The sequence below is a fragment of the Ursus americanus genome, chromosome 16, assembly GCF_024610735.1.
Source record: "Ursus americanus isolate L20-20 chromosome 16, mUrsAme1.1.p, whole genome shotgun sequence".
NCBI lineage: Eukaryota > Metazoa > Chordata > Mammalia > Carnivora > Ursidae > Ursus > Ursus americanus.
In genome coordinates, this window is record NC_142142.1 from 41,138,094 (window position 1) to 41,148,189 (window position 10,096).

The window sequence follows — 10,096 nt, forward strand, 5'->3', positions numbered from 1 at the left end:
AAGTCAGAATTGCAAACGTTAATGAAATGCCAATAGAGTGATTAAGAACACATGCTTTGAAGTTCCTCAAATATGCACCAAAAAAAAAAAAACCCAAAAAAAAAGAGAGAGAGAGAGAGAAGAATTTATAAGAAAAATGTCCAGACATGGAACTTTACCCTGTAGTGTTTTTTTTTTTCCCCTTTCAGAGTTGAAATATCTCTCAAATGCTCAGTACTGAACAAACAGAAAAACAGCAGGAGGATAAAAAAACAAGGCTGAATTTCAGTCACACAGATCTCAGCAAGAAGCAAAAATAAACTCTCTAAATGATATTTCTTTTCCACAGCACCCAGAGGCAGGTTTGGTAAAAAGTAACTTGAAAACAGACAAATTCATTCTCCAACCCTGCCTCCCCGGACCTTGGACCCCACTTTTTGCCTCTCTTCTGATTCTATTGACTTCTTCCACATTAGTTGAAGATTCCTGGGGTTTTACTCTTTTATTTTTTTCCTCTCCATTCCCGGGGGCTACCTAAGAACATGGGGACAGAAGCTATCTGCTAATTTTGCATTATCCCAATTTCAGGAAAATCACACATCACACATTTCAGGAAAAGCACAGACACATCATGTTTCTCTGGCCCAAACTCCCCCTTCCTTGATGAAGTCTCAAGAAACGAAGGGATCTGTTGGGTGTCACAGCTAGTTTATGAGTGATGTGACCAATCACACAAGACCAGGACTTTTCTCCCCAGTACTGCACGTTTCCTGCTGTCCCAAATTAAAATAGGAGAGTTTCCCTCACCCACCCCCCTTGCCGTAAATACCTCTGTGGTATGGCATGGAGTTAGGCAGCTTCGACCATATCACGAGCTCCGTGAAGCTGGGGGGGCTTTACAAGTTCAGCACCTGAGAAAAATTAAGGGGAGAATTGGAAATCACATCCAGCTGGGCCTTAGCATGTGTTAAACAGGGTTTTGATGTTAAAGGGTTTTAAGTGCGTGACTGGTACACCTCCGGGCAAGGCCCAAGCTTCCCTGAGAATCTGTTCTTGCTTTTCTCTCTTTTCGCGTCTAATCTGTCCCATTCGGTTTTCAAATCTCTTTCTCACTTTGCAAAGTGCCAGACAAATTACTGGTATCCTCTGTGAGCCTCTGGTTTCTTTTTGGTTTCTGAACTCATATCCTCTTGAGAATATTTCAGGGTAGATCTTGCTCAAGACACATTTCATAAAATTTGAGAGACGTAATTAGAGCAAAGACCTATTCGTAATTTTTATAGCCCCGATCTTCCATTTTTCGGTCCTTTCCCGGAATGTGCATATTGTTTTCATGTTTTATGCTTGTATTTCCACCAAAAGTCCCTCTTGTTCTTTAGCTTCAACAACATGGCTTCTGGACTATGGACTGTGTCGAAGTGTTAAGATTGTTAATACGAAGTTGTTGAGATTTAACTATTTTTGAACTGTAAAGATGGCAACTACATTTGGTTCAGGCTAATAAGTTGTCATTTGGAATATACTCATTTTAGCAGCTTTTTAAAAAGATTTTACTTATTTATTTGAGAGAGAGAGAGAGTGCGCATGAGAGAGAGAGAGCACAAGCAGGGGGGAGGGACAGAGAGAGGGAGAAGCAGATTCCTTGCTGAGCAGGGTTCCCCATGCAGGACTCCATCCCAGGACCCCAGGATCATGACCTGAGCCAAAGGCAGATGCTTAACTGACTGAGCCACCCAAGTGCCCCTTCTTTTTCTTAAAAAAAAAAACATGTAATAAAACCCTGAACTTTGTTGAGCGTTATAATGTGGAAAGTTAAACGCCCCCCCCCTTTTTTTTTGTAATAGAGAGAAAGCAGGATTGGGGGCCGGTGCAGAGGGAGGTGGTGAGAAAGAATCTTAAGCAGGCTCCATGCCCAGCGTGGAGCCCGAAGCAGGGCTTGATCTCGTGACCCTGAAATCAGGAGCTGAGCTGAAATCAAGTGTCAGATGCCTAACCAACTGAACCACCCAGGCGCCCCTGGAAATTAAAATAATCTTAAGAAAAAAATTCTGCTTAGATGCTTTTGTTTGTTTACTTACAGTACAAGTAATCTTATGTCTCCATTTGCTGGCAACCATCTCCAGGTTTTACCTGTTGTCCATCATTCCATCCAATTTAGCATTTGCTCTGGATTGTTCACTGGCTTCCATAAGTATTAATGTTAATTGTTGCATTAAAATAATAATAGCACTTGGTTAGGTTGGGCTTGGTGGACTTCTACCTTGTAGCTGACACCTCCCCTCTGATCTCTTCTAGAACGGTGTGAGCCACATGTAGAGTGAAGAGAGCTCTAGCTGACTGTGTGGTTCAATCACTCTTTTAAGACATAACTAATAGATGCCTCCTTCTCAAGAGACGAATGTCGGGTGCTTGGTGACGAAATGTATTCAGATACAAGCCGCGTGGGGTGGTTCAATTTTTCTGGTTTTGAGTGGTACTGGCAGATGCATTTCAAGTTGCTGCCCTGGTGGCCACGGGATTTGCCAGCCGGTTGTGACATGGTCTTGCCGTTGCTCCTGCTACAACCCGAGCGAGGCATAAAGTGGCCCGGCCACCGGTTGGCGGCATAAATGCCGCACAGGGGAAATTTTGTGACGTCTACATGAAATGTGTGTGTGAACTGGAAACTGGGCGGTCCTGCGTAGATCACGTAGTGAGTGGTCTGAAGGCTTTTGCTATGGTGACTCTGTCATCATACAGGTGATATAAATCTACAGCCAGTATCTCAGTGTTTGGTGATACATTTTTTTTCTTTTGCAATAAGCCTTTTTGACAGAAATAAGTTCCAAAAGAAGAAAAGAGCCTGTTGAATGCAAATTCAAGGACTACATCTTCATTCTCATGGGAGCTGATGATGAACGGGTAACTGGCACACAAGGTCTGTCCACATTCCCCATCCACCCCGGAGGCTGCGGTGCGGTCACTGACCACATGGCAACATGAAAACAGAAATCTGCTGAAGAAGCATCAGCATCCACTAGAGAATTACTAGTTTAGGAAGACCAGGCCCTAACGTAATAATTTAATATCTGCAGTTCTCGAGGGTGTGTTTACATATAATAATGGGAAGCTTGACTTTTTATGCACATTTAAAAAAGTGAATATCCTTCCCAATTAATTTCTTTGATTTTTTTTTATACCAAGTTTTCTTGTGTACATTCATACAAACACCGAAGAAATATCTGTTTACTAGGTTGGCTCCATGTACGGAAGAAAATACTCGGTAGCAGTTCAATGATGACAGTTTTATATTAACGTGATAAGCTGAGTTTCTCAGCTGAGCCAGAAAACACAGACAAGTGGTTTGAGAGACCATTTTCTCTCAATTTTGCCCAAGATGGTACACAACTAGTACCATTCCAGATGTGCATGCCATGGCATCCAGTGGGCGCCTTGGAGCCAGCGAGTTTAATTCTCTTGAAGAATCCCGGTGGAAAAAGGCTGAGTCATTCGTTTCAAACTGCAAGGCCATAAAGATAGTTTATACCCTTAAAATGATCGCTGTTGTTACTCAGTGAGAAAATCTAGGGCACCGAAGTGTGTATGGAATTAGTGGTAAACATATTACTCAAACTGTGTCCATCCAAACAAGCCCAAAATAGAAACTATCGCTGATAACGTTTATGACTTTTTATAAATGGGGTTAAAATAATTCAACTTAATTTTTGTTATGAAGCTGATGTTGAATATAAAAAAATAAAAGGAGGTTAATGTTTCGTATCAGTCAATGAGCAAATTTTACAAATATTAAAACTTTATGTAAATCAACCTGTATGTCCCATAAAGTCTTTTAAAACTTTTTTTGGGGGGTAAATAGTTACCTGATTTTATTTATTTTTAAAGATTTTATGTATTTATTAGAGAGAGAGAGCATGAGAGGGGTGAGGGGCAGAGGGAGAAGCAGACTCCCTGCTGGGAAGGGAGCCCGACACGGGGCTCAATCCCTGGATTCTGGGATCATGACTTGAGCTGAAGGCAGCCGCTTAACTGACTGAGCCCCCCAGGCGCCCCATGAGCTACCTGACTGTAATTGTATTTTGCTCCAAATCACTTGAACATCTTATTAAAGTTTTTGGAATGTTCCACTTGTCGGCTGTGCTGCAGCTGTTGCTTGTGGTGGCTGGGACCCAGAAACTCCTGGGCCAGGCAGGGTGGCCACAGCCAGGGCCAGGGCCCCGGGGGCCAACTTTTCACCCTTTGCAGGACAGGCTGGAGGTGGTGGGCTGGCAGGTCAGCCAACTGTCAAAAAAAAAAAAAGTTTTCAATAATTGGCACACCACAAAACTTTAGTTTTTGAAGATTGTAGAAAATTTCAATTACTAGAAATAAAGTGTTCGAGCAAGACGATCCTGAAAATAAATACAAAAACAGAAAAATTGATCTGGGTTGCCAGTGTGGGGCGAATCTCATCTAATGAGACTGTGAGAACTCAGAATATATAAACCTTAATCCTAAAATTCAATAAAGCCTTGAAATATTTCAGCTTTGGGAAATAGTCTTTTAATGGAAATTTTATTTTTAATTAGATGCATTTATATTTTCTTCCAGAATGGAAGGAAAGTTGAGAAGACTTATGACTTTGCAACATTTGCATTTTATGAAGTACTTATTTTATGAAGGTTTTTAAAGAATTTTGAGTATAGTTAACATACAATGTTACATTAGTTTCAGGTGTACAACATGGTGATTCGACTTCTCTATGCATTACGCTATGCTCACCACAAGCGTAGCTACCATCTGTCACCATACAACATTATTACGATATCATTGACCCTATTCCCTATGAACGCCTTTTATTCCCATGACTTATTTGTTCCATGCCTGGAGGTCTGTACCTCCCACTCCCCTTCACCCATTTTGTCCATCCCCCAGCCCCCTCCCTTCTGGGCCACCATTTTTAAATGTGGCAAATAGAAACATCTTATCTGAAGAGTTTGATCCTCTACGAAGTGAAAATAATTTGGGTGGAAACCCAAAAATAGAAACTTTGAAGACATTTGAGCTGAAATATTTGTACACTTTCTTACAAGGAATTAGAATTAAGCATCTTCCCTATTCAGTGGAATTTGGTCTCGCCTCATCTGACCACCTGGAGATTTTTCTCAATAAAAAATAACATGGTCTACAAGACAAGTCAATGGGCAATGCCAATAATTTCAAATTTATTAAACAAAAATTCAACTTTTAAGAAGATTGCAAGAAACTTTGGGGCAAAATTAAAAATAATAGGACTGTCTTAATAAAAAGAAATTCTTCGGAAAAATATCTGTGACAGTTTTAGAGTCTGCTACAGCTAAGAAACTGATTAAAGTATGTAAGATTTACCAAGAATAGTTACTTTGCTTATGTTTCTTAATGTTCAGAAAATTAATATAAAGAAGTTATAAAATTTTGGCCCTAATGTGCACAAATATGTGACTTTTCTTTGTCCTTCAGAGAGACTTTTGAAAAGTCTTTTTGAATAGAATCATCTATGAGTGGGCAGCACATACGCTGAGATTGGAACGATACGGAGAAGATAAGCATGGTCCCTGCACCAGGATGACACACAAATTCGTGAAGTGTTCCATTTTTTTTTAAACAGGTGATGGGGATGAAGGTGTGCACTTGTCATGATGAGCCCTGGGTGATGCATGGAAGTGTTGAATCACTATGTTGTACACATGAAACTAATATTACACTGTATGTTAACTAACTGGAACTAAACCAAAAACTTAAAAAAAATAAAGAAGAGGGGCGCCTGGGTAGCGCAGTCGTTAAGCGTCTGCCTTCGGCTCAGGGCGTGATCCTGGCGTTCCGGGATCGAGTCCCACATCGGGCTCCTCCGCTGAGAGCCTGCTTCTTCCTCTCCCACTCCCCTGCTTGTGTTCCCTCTCTCGCTGGCTGTCTCTCTGTCACATAAATAAATAAAATCTTTAAAAAAAAAATAAAGAATAACCTTATTCTTTAGAACAACAAAAGAAAGACCTATGAATACATAAAGCCAACCTCTTAAATCAAGAAATCACCCATGGAATATTTTCTCTCTTCCTTTCCATTAGGGTATCTCCTCTCCTTCTTTCAGGGCCAGTTCAAGCCTGACCTGACCAGGAACTATTTCTCTGAGCCTTTTATACATCATGGATTGCTCATCACCTGAATCATCTCTGAGTGATGTTGATATTATGGCCACATCATATCCAAGGAAGAAATGCTAGACGTCTGGGCTTTAGGTGGAGGGTGAGGAGGGATACAAATGGAATGTATGGCTGTGGCAACTCAACTGGTGTTATAATCTTCTTTCTAGCAGCAGAAAGAACTCTTGCAACAGTTCTGGTCCTGCAGATGGCAAGAAAGGTTGGGTGGGAGTGGGGGAGTTTGGTGGGGGCTTTCCCTTTGGTTGATCAGAAAGGATGAGAGATGAGGTTAGGAGGGGAATATATAAGATTATAAGAATGAAGAATTAGGTTTATTCTACAATAGCTACTTTGGCAAATATGATATATTAGCAGTATAGTAGCCAAAAGAAAGTGTCAAAATCAAGGGTATTAAAGAAAAAGAAGAAAACTTCTATCACAGTAGGAAAATAAGGAAAACAGGAAATGAACATGGCTGTTGGAAAGATTTATTTATTTTGACAATATTTCATCTTAGCAGAGCCTAAAATGTGATGTGTTAACATTCATTAATAGAAACTGATTGAAAAGGAAAGTTGCCAATAGAGCTGTAATGCAGAAAGAATGGATGAGTGTAAGTAATGCTGCACAAAAATGGATTTTTAGAGGTTCCTGTGGGCACATCACCTCTGGCATTGGCTTTTGACAAAAACAACAACAGCAAAAGGCCCTAGTGATTTTAAAATGAGGTTATTGGTACAGTCGCGTGCTGGAAATGAAGGTACAATTAGCATTTAAATATTTAATATTAGGTTAAGAGCATTTTGAATCAACCAAATTTTATGTACGTATAAGATAATGTCTTAGAAGGAATGCAATCTCCCATATCCTGCATGAGGGGCATGAGCCTTGGAAACACTGGTTTTTGTGACATCTTCATATCCTGACCACATATAGAGAGGGAAAAAATAAACAAAAACATAAATAGATAAATAAGGCAGAGTTTTAACTTCAACTAGGTAGAAAGAATACACAGTTTTCTTCCAAACTACACTCTCAGATTATGAAGATGAGTGAGAAAGGAGAGAATGTTAGCTTTGGCAAATAAGTATGTTTAGATTCTCCCAACTTTCTTGGACTCTCTTACTTTTAAAATAATGATTAAGACGAATTTAGGAAACTCAATATGTTGTAGAGAAGGCTTTCAGAATAGGACTTAGGAGACTTGAATTGTTTGTTTGTTTGTTTTTATTCCAGACAAGATAGCAGTGACCTTGGACAAAGTAATTGACCCATCGGTCTAAGCTTCTTCACCTCTCAAAAAAGAAGTTGTACAAGATGACAGCTGAGATAGTTTCTGACATTTCATTTTAAAACCTGTGTGGTGATAATAGGGCCCATTTATCCAAATGGAAAGATGCAAGGGGTAGAACTGATGAGAGCAAAGGAACTGTCCAGGGTGCTTAGAAACGCTGAGTCCACTCGTTCTCCGGAGTGATGACCAGAATCTACAATATGACTTCATCTGTTATTCATCCAGCATTTCTACTATGTTAAATACATAGCAAACTATTCGGTCAGTATCAAGTGGATATAATTCAATATGAGATCAATTTCCTTTTCTCAAGAGGAGAAATTACATATTGAGAGTCATCTCTGTTCTGTCTCCAGCTAGTTGCTAATCTTTAGACTAGTCATCTCATTCAATAATTATTTAGAGGAGGATATCATAGTAGTTTTCAAGGCATACCTGTGGTATTGACTTTCCAGAAGCCATATCAGGAGTTAGGAAGATGCATACACTGTTAAAGAGGTAGGAGGGAGAGAGACTTTGAAAAACATATATTTGATCATGGTACAAAAATAAAGAAAAAGGAAAGAGGAAGAGGAAGAGATGTAGGACAGATCAGGGGAGGTAATTATAATTAAGCAATGCTCAGTTGCCTGACCAGGATACATGCGAAGGGGTTGTTGGTGTGTATGTGTTGTTTGTGTGTGTTATTACGGCATAACCTTGTACTCTGGGACTAGATGCTGCAGCTTCTAGTGGGGGTGTGGGGAGTAGAGGGTGCAATGAGAATGTGATGTTGGTGAGTCTTAGATGCAGGCCTACTGAGTAAGAAGTGGGGGAGGTGAGAACTCCTTGAAGCTAAAAGACTTGCACCATGTCAATATCTTGAAATTCTACTCTTGTACCTAATATTTCTGCCTGGATCTTCCTTCATCTCACGCCACCTTGACCTTTGCTTCCTTTCTTGTTCTAGGCTGAGCTTGAAGCCAAAGTTTTAATCACTTGGACTCTGGGGCCCTGTATTGTTGTGAGAGCAAATGTCATCTTTTCCAGTCAACCCTCCCACTGACCCCAGGCCTGAGATGTCTTTTCACTCTTGAGTGCACAAGATGGCAAACAGAAATTCAGTCTGGTAATTATCACAGTACAAAAAGGCTTTCACTCCATTTCATCCCTATAAGTGGCACACCATTTCTACAGAGCTTACACACAGGATTTCATGGGGTACTGGGCTTTGATGGGTATATGAGAAATTGATATTATATTAAACTCAAAGTTACTCCTTCTTCTCAGTGACCATGGCTTTATCTCATGGCCTGTATTCTCTGCCTAACCCTCCTTCCCTGAGACATGCACTCTCCCAAACGCTCATCACATTCTCATGCACGTGAACTTCGGGTAGGCACAATTATACCCGGTATAGCAGCTTTCCAGATATATGCTCAGACATACTTGAATCCCAGTAGTTGGTAAAATTGAAGTTTCGATTCAAGGTGTCTCCTTATAAGTACGAAGTGTTCCCTTCCAGGGTAGAGGAAAAGGTGTGTAGGCAGCAAGCTCTCAAGTTGCTAAATTTGCTGGCATCAATATCCAGGCAAAGGGCTATAGACTGTACACTCAGTGTGACCAGTCGAGATCTTTAGGCACGGGTGACACTCAAATGGACATGGCAGCCTCACTGGGGTCACACTGCTGTGGCACCGAAGATTCTCCAGGAAGAGTTTGGTAAGAATTAGATAGTATCAGTGTCCCTGCTTAACACAGAAGGAATTTAGTTTCAGCAGAGGATTTGGAGAATGCACGAGATATCCAAGAGAGAAGCCCCACCACGTGAACTTATCAAATGGAAAGAATTAATAAGAATTAACCCTCAAGACACATGGTGGCTAGGACTCTTTTCAGGTACACTGGATATCAGGTTACAGGAGGAATTGGGAGGAGGATAACACAGGAACTATGGAAATGACAGAAAGAGCTGTGATTCCATTCGCTTAGGCTGAGAACAAATGAGAGAGAACATTTTGAAAGCTGTTTTGCTTTTCTTTCTTTAGCCTATATCAAGTTTGAGGTTTTTGTAACATAGTCATGGGAGGCTGTGTGGTAGGTGGTCAAAAATGTGCGTTTGGATTTTGCTTGAGAAGGCAGCCTCAGGATTATTTAACACCCTGCATATGATTTTGATTTTCCTCCTATTTTTATGTTTCCTGGGTACTTTCCCCTTATTTAAATGATTTCTTATATATTTATCTAGTGTTTCTAGGGATTTCGTAGCTGGGAGGTTTTCAGATCCTCAGTGTGCCATATTGTGAGAAGCAGTCCTGGCAGTTTTGGACATTTATAAATACTCTTAGGTAGATGAATTAACTGAAACAGTGGATAATGAATATATTTGATGGTGAAGCTTTCCACAAAATGGGCCAATAAGAATGGCAAAATAAGCAGTAGGGAAAATAGTGGTGGGATTGCGTGACTGAAAGTAATGAGGAAGCTGTAGGGTGGGGGAAGGAGTCATCTTTATGGAGGGTTCATAGAAGATGAGCAGGAAAAGAGGTCTGAGATGGGGAATGATGTTTGGAGATTGTTGGGTCTTTTTTTTTTAGTAGGCACCACACCCGATATGGAGCGCAATGCAGAGCTTGAACTCATGACCCTGAGATCAATACCTGAGCTGAGATTAAGAGTCTGAGGCTTA

General features: G+C 40.5%; 1 pseudogene; it reads left to right on the plus strand.

The window, feature by feature from the left end:
- Positions 1-5,495: 5,495 nt before the first annotated feature.
- On the plus strand, positions 5,496-5,594 carry LOC123783207 (U6 spliceosomal RNA; annotated as a pseudogene).
- Positions 5,595-10,096: the final 4,502 nt, after the last annotated feature.